The sequence below is a fragment of the Podarcis pityusensis genome, assembly GCF_964106645.2.
Source record: "Podarcis pityusensis genome assembly, chromosome: 1".
In the NCBI taxonomy this organism is placed as follows: Eukaryota; Metazoa; Chordata; class Lepidosauria; order Squamata; family Lacertidae; genus Podarcis; species Podarcis pityusensis.
In genome coordinates this window covers 124,761,467-124,773,354 of record NC_138028.1, presented here as the reverse complement: position 1 = coordinate 124,773,354, position 11,888 = coordinate 124,761,467, and the positions used below count along the sequence as shown (strand labels likewise).

Sequence of the window (11,888 nt, the reverse complement as noted above, 5' to 3'; positions counted from 1 at the left end):
TAGTTATTTTTTAAATCTTTTGTTTTGTCTGGCTTTTGTCTTAACGGCGCCCTTCCGTCATCCAATCGCTCCCCTCGCGCCCCTCCCCAGTAACCAGAGAAGGGAGGCGAGGACCCTGTCTTTCTGAAGCCAGGAGAAAGAATTCATTTGGATTTCTTCAACCTTTCTCCGCTCCCTCTCCGTGGAAAAGACTCACTCTCCGTGCCTCACATAACAGAACTGGTGGTGGATGAGGAGCTAAGTTCTCCGCAACCACCAGCTCCAAGTGACCCGTCTCTCTCTCTCTCCCTCTTTGGCATGCCAGAAAGCTGGGATCGGTCTCTTCCAGGTAAGGATTGCGCTACCCTCCCCCTGCCAACTCCCACCCAGCACCCCCAAAATGACCCGCCCACTCTTCACACTCTTGTTCTCCTTTCTCCACAAAGACTCCATTTTTGACGCGCGCGCCCCGCGCAAACCCTCCCAGTAACCCAACCCATCAGAGATCAATTTGCCCAGACGGCATCAAAGAAATCGTTTGCTAGACAACAGCAGCTTAATGCATTTATAGGAGGAAGGGAGATGCCCATTAAAAAGAGCGAAAGGGAACTGTCATCTAATATCCAAGGAAGGAAGGAAGAGATCGCGCCTTGAACCCGAGTTCTGTAACAGCAGAAGAACGCTCGCGGCTTAGCTAACGATTTTGCAACCTTCGAACTTGCAAGGCGCGCCAGACTTTCCTTTCTTTCAAAGTAGCCAGGGAGGTAAGCTGAGCAGCTTCGTATGAAAAAGAACCCAATGCAGCAAAAAAGAAAAATGCATATGATACAATTTCGATGATAAAGATGAACTTCGCGAAGCTTCTACTTCCAAAACATTGAAGGGTCTTGGAAGATGACCACGTACCTTCGCAATAACATTTAACCACTATTCAAGGGAATCCGAAATAAATGCACAAGAATCACGCAGCCCCTCCTGCAAAACACACGCACCAACTTCAGCAGATTTCATGGCTGTGAAGGATTAAGAAGTGCAAGTACATCCCGTCAAGATCCCCTCCCCCCTTTTTTTGCATCTGAATTATTGAACTGCACAATACACCCGCCCCCCCCCCCCCGCAAATATTTGGGGTTTTTCCCTTTTCTCTCTTTCTGTGGCTTCATTTGTACAGACTATAGCAGTAGCCACCGAGGAGCAGACCCACAAAACTCCACCATGTGGCAGGAGAACATCATCAGTCACTGGATATTGCATTATGGAAGAAGCAGTTAAATAAAAAAATGGCTCCTAAATGAATTCCTAGAGTCAGATGCTGTCAGCAAAGGGAGAGCTGGAGAGACCGGAGTGCGTTGCTCGCAGGATCACTTAAGGGTTATGAGTCAGAGGATTTTAAAAGGCGGAGCAGAGTGTTTCTAATTATTTTTTGTTTTTGTTTTTTTTTAAAAAACCAAACCAACCAACCAACCAATGATATTGGGTTTTGAGAACATAACCAGAAGTAAATACTTGGGAATAAAATTTTTTATATTCAGGTACCACCAGGAGGGAAGGAAAACGTCTTCTCTAAGACCCAGGGAGAGTAACTAACAACACTTCAAGCTTATTAAAAAGCTTGGTGCTGTGTATAACGTGGAACTGGGGCTGGAGAGGTTGTGGTGCTCACTAGGTGACTGGGGCTAAGCTACCTTTTTTACCTTATCTCTGTGGGATGTAAAAATGTATTGTAGTCAAATACAGTGGTACTTTAGTTTACAACCATAATTTGTTCCGGAGGTCCATTTGTAAACCAAGACAGGTTGTAACCCAAGGTGCGCTTTTGCCAGTGGGGCCTCAAAAAAAAAAAAAAAAAAAAAGTTCATAATCCCCCCAAAATGGGTTGTAATCCAAAAAAAGTTTGCAAACCGGGACGCGCACTTCCAGGTTTGATGTGTTTGTAATCCAAAACGTATGCAAACCAGACTGTTTGCAAACCAAGGTACCACTGTACAACATTCCTACAATGCACATGCTGGGGAATGCTTTGTATCACTCAGAAGAAAACTTGCTAGTTCCTCCTGAGCTGGGACAGACTTCCTTCGCATGCGACTTAATGTGGGTGTGGCCTGTTCTTGGACAGAGGAGCACATGGCCTCCATGTTCTGCTCTTCTTGTTGTCCTTTTTGTATTCCTAAGAGTTAGCAGAAGTGACTGCTGAGTTGCAGTCATTTGAGACCATTTCCCTTATGGGATAGTTCACATAGTTATATATTGTTCTGTAAATTAAGTCTGCCTTCCGGGATCTTATTGTGAACTGGATGATTGTCAGTAAACTAGTTTTATGTTAACTTTAATCAGATGGTCGTGTCTATTCTTTTAGAAGGGATAGAAAAAGGATCTTGCCAGGAATCTCAAATAGTGAGGCTCAGACGAGCCAGCAACTAGCTAACCGCTGTGCTAATTTAAAAGGGGGATTGTTTAACAACTCTGCTAAGCTATAGAACTTGCTGACACAAGTTAGCAAGGATATCATAAAATAATATGTCCTCTCCTGCCTTCCTAAACATCCCCACAATCTCTGCCTAACCTACCTTACAGGAACATAGAATTGTAGAGTTGGAAGGGACCCTGAGGATCATCTAGTCCAACCTCCTGCAATTCAGGGATATGCAGCTGTCCCACACGGGGAAAGAACCTGCAACCTTGGTGTTATCAGCATGGCGCTCTAACCAATTGAGCTATCCAGGATAAAATAGCATGAACCCAAGTACGTTGCTGTGGTCTCCTTGGAGAAGGGGCGGGACATTAATGTTGAATTAAATCTGAATATCAAGTTCCTCTCTCATATATCCATATTCAGTTCATTACTTGGGAACTCTATACATGGATTTTGGCAGAAATGTGGACGGATCATATGGCAGAAATGTGGAGTCTGACCATTGTGGAATACTTAGTGGCTTATGCAAAGTCCAGCTAGCTCAATATTGTTAACAAGGACTGTCAGTAGCTCCTGGAAATTTCAGATGAAGTCTTTTCTAGCTATGCCCTACCTGAAGATGCCAAGGATTGAGCCAGGCTTAATTTGCATACAAAGCAAATTAGTAAACAGTGGACCCTCTTAGGCTGACTCCTAAGCATTTCCAAGAGCTTTAACTCAGCTGAGACAGGAGCACTGCACAGTTAGTACACCAATCCTCTATTCCAATGGTTCCCAAATAGTTTTTTAAAAAAGGTAAAGGTAAAGGACCCCTGGATGGTTAAGTCCAATCAAAGGCGACTATACGGTGCAGCACTCATCTCGCTTTCAGGCCGAGGGAGCCAGCGTTTGTCCGCAGACAGCTTTCCGGGTCATGTGGCCAGCATGACTAAACCGCTTCTGGCGCAACAGAACACCGTGATGGAAACGAAAGTGCACAGAAACACTGTTTACCTTCCTGCCACAGTGGTACCTATTTATCTACTCGCACTGGCGTGCTTTCAAACAGCTGATCAATCAAGCTGAAGAGACTCAGTGGCTGTAGACACCCCATTTTTCAAAAGCCAAACCATGGGCCACCCTACTTTTTTGGGGGTGGGGTGGGGGTGGGAAATATCTCTATGGTAGTTTTTGCTATGTGAATGGTGCTGAAGCTCACAGAGTTTTCCTGTAAGTTTGCTAGAGAGCACTCTGCAAGAGACACTCCCGCTGTGCCCTGACAGGGGGGTGGCATAGCCATATATAACCTCTGCACCTGGCTGGGCACTTCCTCTTTGCTCTTCACCAGTCCAGAAATGTGAGAATATCTGCATGTTTGAACTCCATTGCTCAGACACCATCTTAAGCTAGACTGGGAGTGGCCGCCTAGACCATATAACACTGGTCCTGAAAGACCTACATTGGCTCCCAGTACGTTTCTGAGCACCATTCAAAGAGTTGGTGCTGACCTTGAAAGCCCTAAATGGCCTCGGCCCAGTATACCTGAAGGAGCGTCTCCATCCCCATCGCTCAGCCCAGACACTGAGGTCCAGCTCCAACGGTCTTCTGGCAGTTCCCTCACTGTGAGAAGTGAGGTTACAAGGAATCAGGCAGAGGGCTTTCTCGGTAGTGGTGCCTGCCCTGTGGAACATCCTCCCATCAGATGTCAAGGAAATAAACAAATATCTGACTTTTAGAAGACGTATGAAGGCAACCCTGTTTAGGGAAGTTTTTAATGTTTGATGTTTTATTGTGTTTTCAATATTCTGTTGGTACCCGCCCAGGGTGGCTGGGGAAGCTCAGTCAGATGGGTGTGGTATAAATATGTTGTTGTTGTTGCTGGATTACCATTTTAAGCCTGCCTGAACAAAGCTGCTATATCTGTTACTCTTCAACAAGTATTATGAGTGAGTATGTATATGTAGATATATTACCATTACAAGGTTGTTTGTGTGATTATTGTTTTTAAGGGGGGGGGGGAATACCAGAAGAATCCAGTCTGCCTTAAAGCATCCTGGATTACTTAAACTGAAAGGCTGAAACAAGCCCATCTAAGCTTCCCCTTTAAGCTGCAAAGGGATGCACTCTGCTGAATTCACAAATGTGAGGAAGGAAGGATAATAGCTAAGAAATATATCCTCTTCTGGCAGCTATACACACTCCTACACTACCAGCCACTGTGCCCTGTTCTTAGCCGAGTGCAGCCAGCCGCCACCATCAAGTCTTTCTGGTCAGTGCATGCTTGTCTCTCATAGTGAAAAGGTAAAGGTAAAGGGACCCCTGACAGTTAGGTCCAGTCGTGGAAGACTCTGGGGTGAGCTGGCATACAGCTTCTGAGTCATGTGGCCAGCATGACTAAGCTGCTTCTGGCGAACCAGAGCAGCACACAGAAACGCCGTTTACCTTCCCGCTGGAGCGGTACCTATTTATCTACTTGCACTTGGACGTGCTTCTGAACTGCTAGGTTGGCAGGAGCAGGGACCAAGCAACGGGAGCTCACCCTGTCGCGGGGATTCGAACCGCCAACCTTCTGATCAGGAAGTCCTAGGCTCTGTGGTTTAATCCACAGCGCCACCCGCATCCCTCTCCCAAAGTGAAAGAATGCCCCAAATCAGCAAGCTGTTTGCAATCCTCTTTAGGACGGTACACTAATAGGATTGGTCCAGTTTCTGACCATTGACACCCGATGTAAGGTGTGCCTCCAGGATACTTTGCTCTTGAATGATTGGCTCAAGCCTTATGGACATCCTCATCTCTTGTCTGGCATATGCTGAAGCAAAAGGGCTGGCCAGCTGGCAGCCACAGCTGCATCCCAATCTCTACAGCCTCTCTATGCCAGGTGGGAAGCTGGCCACATCTGACTTGGCAGATGTTCTTCCCAGTGTGAAATGAAAGGATGCTCCAGAGGCCTTTGCAGAGGCTTCTGGGATGCCTTCTTCTTTTGGACGACTGGGAAGCGGTATAACCGCATTACTGCAGGGGATAAGTACAGGAAGTGTGTGTACCATTGAGATCAATTAGATTTAAATACCCAACTGCTCATTTTGAGCTCTACAGTTTTGAATGGGACTTAGTCGTGGCTGACTTTTGCTGGATTGAGTTTGGTCAACGTTTCAGCCCTATGAAGCATGTCTTATTCTACCTCTGCATTCCCAGAAAAATCCAAAATGACTCTACATCTATTAGAAAACCACAGGAAACACATCCTTTAAACATCTTTCTGTCTTAAAAATGCAGTAGTGAAATATTTCTTTTGCAACTGCCAAGGAAAAGGTTTTTATTTTGAAAAGTAGGAAGGTAGATAAGTAAAAAAAAGGAAAAGGAAATAAGGCAGTAGTTTAAAATGATCTAAATAAGCCAGAATATACTCAAGGACAGTTGACATGAGTTTATGTAACAATATCCATAACACCTTCATTTTTAAAATAAAAAACCAACAAACCCCCACACGTTTTACTTGCAAAGGCTGTTTCAGGCTGAAAGTTGGAACTTTTGAAGGGTAGAAATGTTTTCGGGGGGGGGGGGGAAACATTTTGATTTTATATGTTTGTACATTTTACAATGTCTTGTGTGTGTGAAGGCCGTTGCTTCCTTTAGATGCCTTATAACCACTTTTGCCTTGCTGCTTCTTCCTTCTCCCTTCTTGGAAGCTTATATGGGTGATCTAATCCAATCAGGGATCATGGCCTTGATGACATCACAGTTCTCTGTAGATAATCATATTTGATTAGGTGATGCTGTTAATAAGGACAAATCAGGGCCTCTGAGAGCAATGGCAAAGTTTTTCTGGATTAATCACATGGATGAACTAACCTGATTCTGGCCAACACAGTGAATGGAATGCCATATATATATGTATATATACGACTGTATTTTTCTATGGGTGCATTTAACAGACATATCACTCTTTTGTTAAAAAAATAAATAAATAATCCCAGGGTTGCTCACATAATTAACAGCAATAAACAAACAAATGAAATAAAACTCAGTGTGATAAACTGCTGAAGGAAGCGCAAAAGATGGATAAAATTCAGCAGCATCAATACATTTAAAGCATACATTGAGTGATCTCCCGAAAAGTCAGGGTTGATTGAACCTGAGTGGAACACACATGAATTGATCAATTCCTGGCATTTGTGCTTAACAGGGTTTCAGAGGAAGACCTCTGCCTAACAGTTATTGGAGACCTGCTCCAAGACATACAATGCTAAATGCATAGTATGATCCTATAAATGTTTACTCGGAAGTAAGTCCCATCAAGTTCAAGTGGGCTTACTTTCAGGATAGTAGGTATAGGATTGTTAGCCTAAATGGACTAATGGTTTGAATCAGTATTAGGTAACTCCACAGGCTTGTAACTGAAGCTTAAAACTAAGCTTGTAACTAAAGATACTCACTAGCTGAAAACTGTCTTTGGTGCACATCAACTGAACTGTAAATCATCTGTCCATTACATCAGGGGTGGGGAATCCATGACCTTCCAGATGTTGCAAGATTACAATTTCCATCCATTGCCATGCCAGCTGTGGTTGATGGGCTTTGAAGTCCAACAACATCTGCTCCCCTGTGTAGGGATGCACACATCAGTCAATTTTGGTGTTTCCCCGCCCGTCAGTTCCTTGTTTTTTCAGTAAATTTGGTTTGCCACATTTCCATATCAGTTTGCTCATTAAATTTCTCAGTTTTGTGTGCAATTTAGCTTAATATAATTTTTTTGAATTCCCCCTATTATAACACACTTCTGCATGTTATTTTGAGTACAATATGCATGCTTTATATGTATTTTTGTATACATTTTTTGGTCAATAAACTGCAGCGCAAAATGAGAATTTCAAACGAGAGCTGCATTTCAGTTTGCACATTGGTTCAGCAAGTGTAAATCATGTATATTTGCAATAAAATGTGATTTTCCCTTCCATCTTTATCACTGCATCTCTAAACTCATTGTAAGAAGTCTTCCTAACACTCAGTTTTAGAAGTCAATCTGCACACTCAGTGTCTATGAACTGTTTGATGGGTTCTGCTCCACCATTTTGGAATCCCAAGCTAGCAGGAAGAAAATAAGACAGACTATACAGTTGCCATATTGTATAGGTGATAGGTTTTATAGAGTCAAATAATGGTAGAGTTGGAAGGGACCCCGAGGGTCATCTAGTCCAACCCCCTGCAATGCAAGAATCTCAGCTAAAGCAACAATGATAGACGGCTACCCAAACTCTACTTAAAAACCTCTAATGAAAGAGTCTCTACAGGGAGACCATTCCACTGGCGAACAACTCTTACTGTCAGAAAGTTTTTCTGTATGTTTAGTCGGAATCTCCTTTCTTGTAACTTGAAGTCATTGGTTTGAATCCTACCCTCCAGGTTTACAACCTTGAGAATCTCAGATAAGAGGCTGTGTCTGCCCTCACCTCCTTTTGAAACATTTCCTATTGTTACAAAAGTTGGGTGCCCCCGCCTCTCTCTGCTGAGTTGTAGCAAGAGTCCATGGGGTTCCAAGCACTCACCCAAGGTCTGTGTTCCTTTGGAGAATGGAGACACAGCAGAGGCTGCCGTAGCTTTAAGAAATATGGTTTATTCACCTATTTACACCTTTGGTCTGCATGGAGGGAGTCCAGATCTTACAGCATGGTCATTTCAAGAGGGGCTTGTCATGGAGTCTAAGGCATCTCTCCCAGCCAGCCTTCAGCCAACCTGCCCAAGATGGATCCCAGTCCTCCCCCCCCTTCTTCTTTTCAGAATAACTTGCTTAAGATTCATTTCCTTCCCCTCACACCCATTTACACTGGCAACCTTCCAAACCCCTATCTCCGTTCACACTTCAGAACAGGGAGAAAGGAGAGTTCTGTTGCATTGCCCATGACCCTCAATGGCCCTGTATTGTTTCTTAATGGCCTGGCTTGTCCAGGTCATTTTGCATAGCCTAGCCCAGGAATTCCTCTGCAGCTTGTATTTCTGCCTTCACATCCCAAATAATCAAAATCCTACCATTTATTAATTTTTAGGGTTTAGGGAGGACCTCCTCAGATCTATAGCATGATTCATCTCCTGCCCCTGCAAGGACATTTCAGGTAATTTAAGGACATCGTGTAACTCTCTTGTAGAATTGGAAGACCTCACATTTCAAACTGGAAATAACTGAGCAAAACTTTAGCAGGATTCCCATTACTGTGTTGGAAGAGATACTACTAGTCCCAGCAGAATTCTGTACTGTAGTTAATAATTTACATCACCTTAAAACCTACAGACGATTTGCTTTCTCTGTTTAGACCTGGTTTTCTCAAGCGTGTGCAATTTTGACCCTAGGGGGAAACTCAAGAGGAAAGATTCGGTTAGGGGCTCATCCAGACTTTCTTTTGTGTTGTGCTTCCAGGCACAGGTCTACACTTTAAAGTCCAAGCATTTTTTTTGTCCCCCCGGTACTGTCCCCATGAAAACCAGTGGCATGTGGTCAGCAGATCAGAGGGACTAAGCTGGTCCCCTAAATGTTCCTGATAAATTAGAGTATTAAAGTATTAAAGCCTAGCGCCATCTTACCAAAGCATGGGAAGCTTCTGCCCGGCTTAGGGAGGGAGGCACGATGCTCACATGTGACACCAGGATGTCAGAGGGGGCCCCATCGCCCTCACAAGCTGGCACCTCTGGTCCTCACTGTTCCCCTACCAAAAAAATTCACCACACACCACTGGTGAAAACCCACTCTTTACTGCTGAATTGGAGCAAATGACAATCCATGGAAAACCAAAATTGCTGTTTGTTCCAATTCAGCATTAAAGAATGGGTTTTTGCTGGGAAAGCGTTTGTGAGACGGAAGCACTGGGATGCAGCACTTTGAAGAGTGGACCCATGCCTAGAAATCACAGCACAAGAGGTAAGTGTGGATGAGCCCTTATCATGTACTGACTGCCCTGATCGCAAATCCATTTGTTGTTTCAGATGAGCTCTCTCCTCCACTAAAAAAAACCCCTGGCAAAGTAGCATGAGATTTTATGGCTTGCTCCAATTTTAATGTGTGAAGCTCTTAATTCCTATGGGTGCACTGCATTCCATATGCCACTGTCTAAATTCTCAGATGAACTGTGAAAGGGTCTGGATTGTACAGATTCCATGCCCCAAAATATTCTCTATTTTGTTGGCCAGAAACATACATCGCCCAGCATTAAATTTTGTGAACTGGAGAAAACTTTGAAACGTGCAAGTGTGAGATATGTGATTGCTTTTGAATCTTTTGAGTGTTTCAGATGGTTTTAAATAGTCTTTAAGTATTTTAAATTGCGGGTTTTGTTTTTTGTTTTTCAGTAAGGAAAGTGACAGGAAAATGCACTGGGAAATGTGAGAGGGCCTGCAAGATTATCTAACCACTCTATAAAAATTCACATGGTCATTCAGCCACTTGGACTCTCAGACTCTTAAAAAGGTCTCATCTGGCCTTAAAATGTAATTGACTGAAAAGTTGGTTTAACTTTAACATTAATTAAATAGAGCAGGTTCTTGGATATGCCTTTCTTTTCTTTTCTTTATAAAAAAAGATGGCATTCCCTAGGGGTTTGGAGACCACCCAGCAATTTGGAACATCTCTTTTCATGCAACAACCCAGCCTGCTTTCCTCTCTCCTCCTGTCTCCTTTTCAGCATAGGGAATAAAGGAGTGACTGCTGTCTAACTAATTAACCAAGGTAATGCTTCTCTGTATGTATCGGCACTCATTAGATGAGAGGAGAAAAGAATATAATTGTTACTCTTGCGTTTTCCGTCCCTATAGGCACCTGACACTTTCTGGGAGAAAATAGTGAGACATTGTAATTGTTAAGACTCTCCTCACATTCATCATTAGATTAATGATACATTTCACTTCTCAGCTGGAGTTGATAAAGTTGGCCTCACGGGTATAGCCACACAGATTTTAACGAAGGAGGTCAGAACAGTTGTAATCTCATTGTTGTGAGAGGTCTACCCAGTGGGTACCCCTGGAGTAGATTGTGAAAACCATAAAAGACAGAGGAAAGCTCAGACTTATTTTGTATATTGCTTCCCAAGCACACTGCTTTGCCATTCAGTATGGCCTTGCAGATTCAGTGAACATCTCTGGAAGAACCTGAGATGGACATAAGAAAATCTGGATTCCTGTGCTGGTACAGCAACTTGGCCAGATCAGGAGCCCTTCATACTCAATGGATTACCATGCCTCACTTATGACAGAAAATTGTCTGCATACAGAGGCATTATCTGGCGGTGATGTCCCACATCATTCCTTGTAGGACCAGCCTAGAACTGGATAGGACCTCAAAGGAAGAGGAGGAACCTATTCCTGGTCTTGGAACTAACAGGATTCAAAGTGAATCATCAGGTGTTGATAGCCCTCCTTAAACTACCATCCCAGAAGATACCACTGTGGTCTGACTGGTCTCTAAAACCTCCTAGTTTACCCCCAAAACAAGAGGCACAGTACCCATCTTCAGCACAATGTTGACTCTTCTCATGAGAAGGAAGCCATCCACTTCACGAGATCTGGATCAGGGCAGCAGAATCCAGCTATGAAGCTACTCAGTTGGGGCCAACTTAGTGCTGAAGCAACAACTCATCCTAAAATGCTCCCTATGACTTCTTGTTGGACAGCTCCCATGTTATCTGAAATGCCTTGATTCCTGACCAACTGGGCAGACACTACTCTGTTCTTTTAAGAAAGAGTTTTGACCCTCATGTCAGCAGTGGCAGAAGCAGGACACCAGTCTTGTGGTTCGTATTCATGTGCCCTTCCTATCATAAGTCAGCTTGATCTCGTGCATAATTCTGTCTATTTATCTGCCTTAGTATTACAGCCACAGATAGTTTACCTCCCTCTTCATATTGGGTCTTGGGTCTTGTAATTGATAAAAGAGAAGTAGACCACACTTCCCTTTGTGATCAACATCTTTCAGCCAAACCCAGCTTACAAATATTGTTTGCAAATCTAAATCATGCTCACCTTAACAGACTATTGCATTCAAACTGTGAACAATCAAATATAAGGGTTTTGCTAATGCTGTGCACTGGTGTGGTATATTGTTTGGAAGATAGGAAGGTGATTAGCACCATGCAAATATAATACTAAAACAATCTCCCTTGGATATCAAGTTTGCACGCAAAATCGTTTTTAGACCACCAGTTTCTGAAAACAAGAATGGCTTATAGACTCAAGCAATTCTGTGGTTTACGACTCTAGATTTACAAAAGATAGTAAGGTTTGATAGCAGTGTCTTTGTTCCCAAGTAACATTGACTCATTATGGCACCTTCCCGATGGAGCACTGTGATTAGAGAAAGGATTTAGAAATTACCCTAATCTGGATTTACTGACAAATAGTATCTCCGGGGATTTTGTTTGTAATAATACTGTGGTTCTTAACAAAATAGCTCAGAACTATGTGTTGACATCTATAGCAGTGTGTGTGTGTGTGTGTGTGTGTGTGTGTGTAAACAGCTGTCACATGATTTTTGCTG

The 11,888-nt window shown here is 43.3% G+C and overlaps 1 long non-coding RNA gene across 1 annotated transcript; it reads left to right on the top strand.

Moving 5' to 3' along the window:
* Positions 1-1,409, top strand: LOC308458736. The gene is made up of 2 exons (XR_013977634.1): positions 1-328; positions 426-1,409. It is a non-coding gene; the product is annotated as an uncharacterized lncRNA (long non-coding RNA).
* Positions 1,410-11,888: the final 10,479 nt, after the last annotated feature.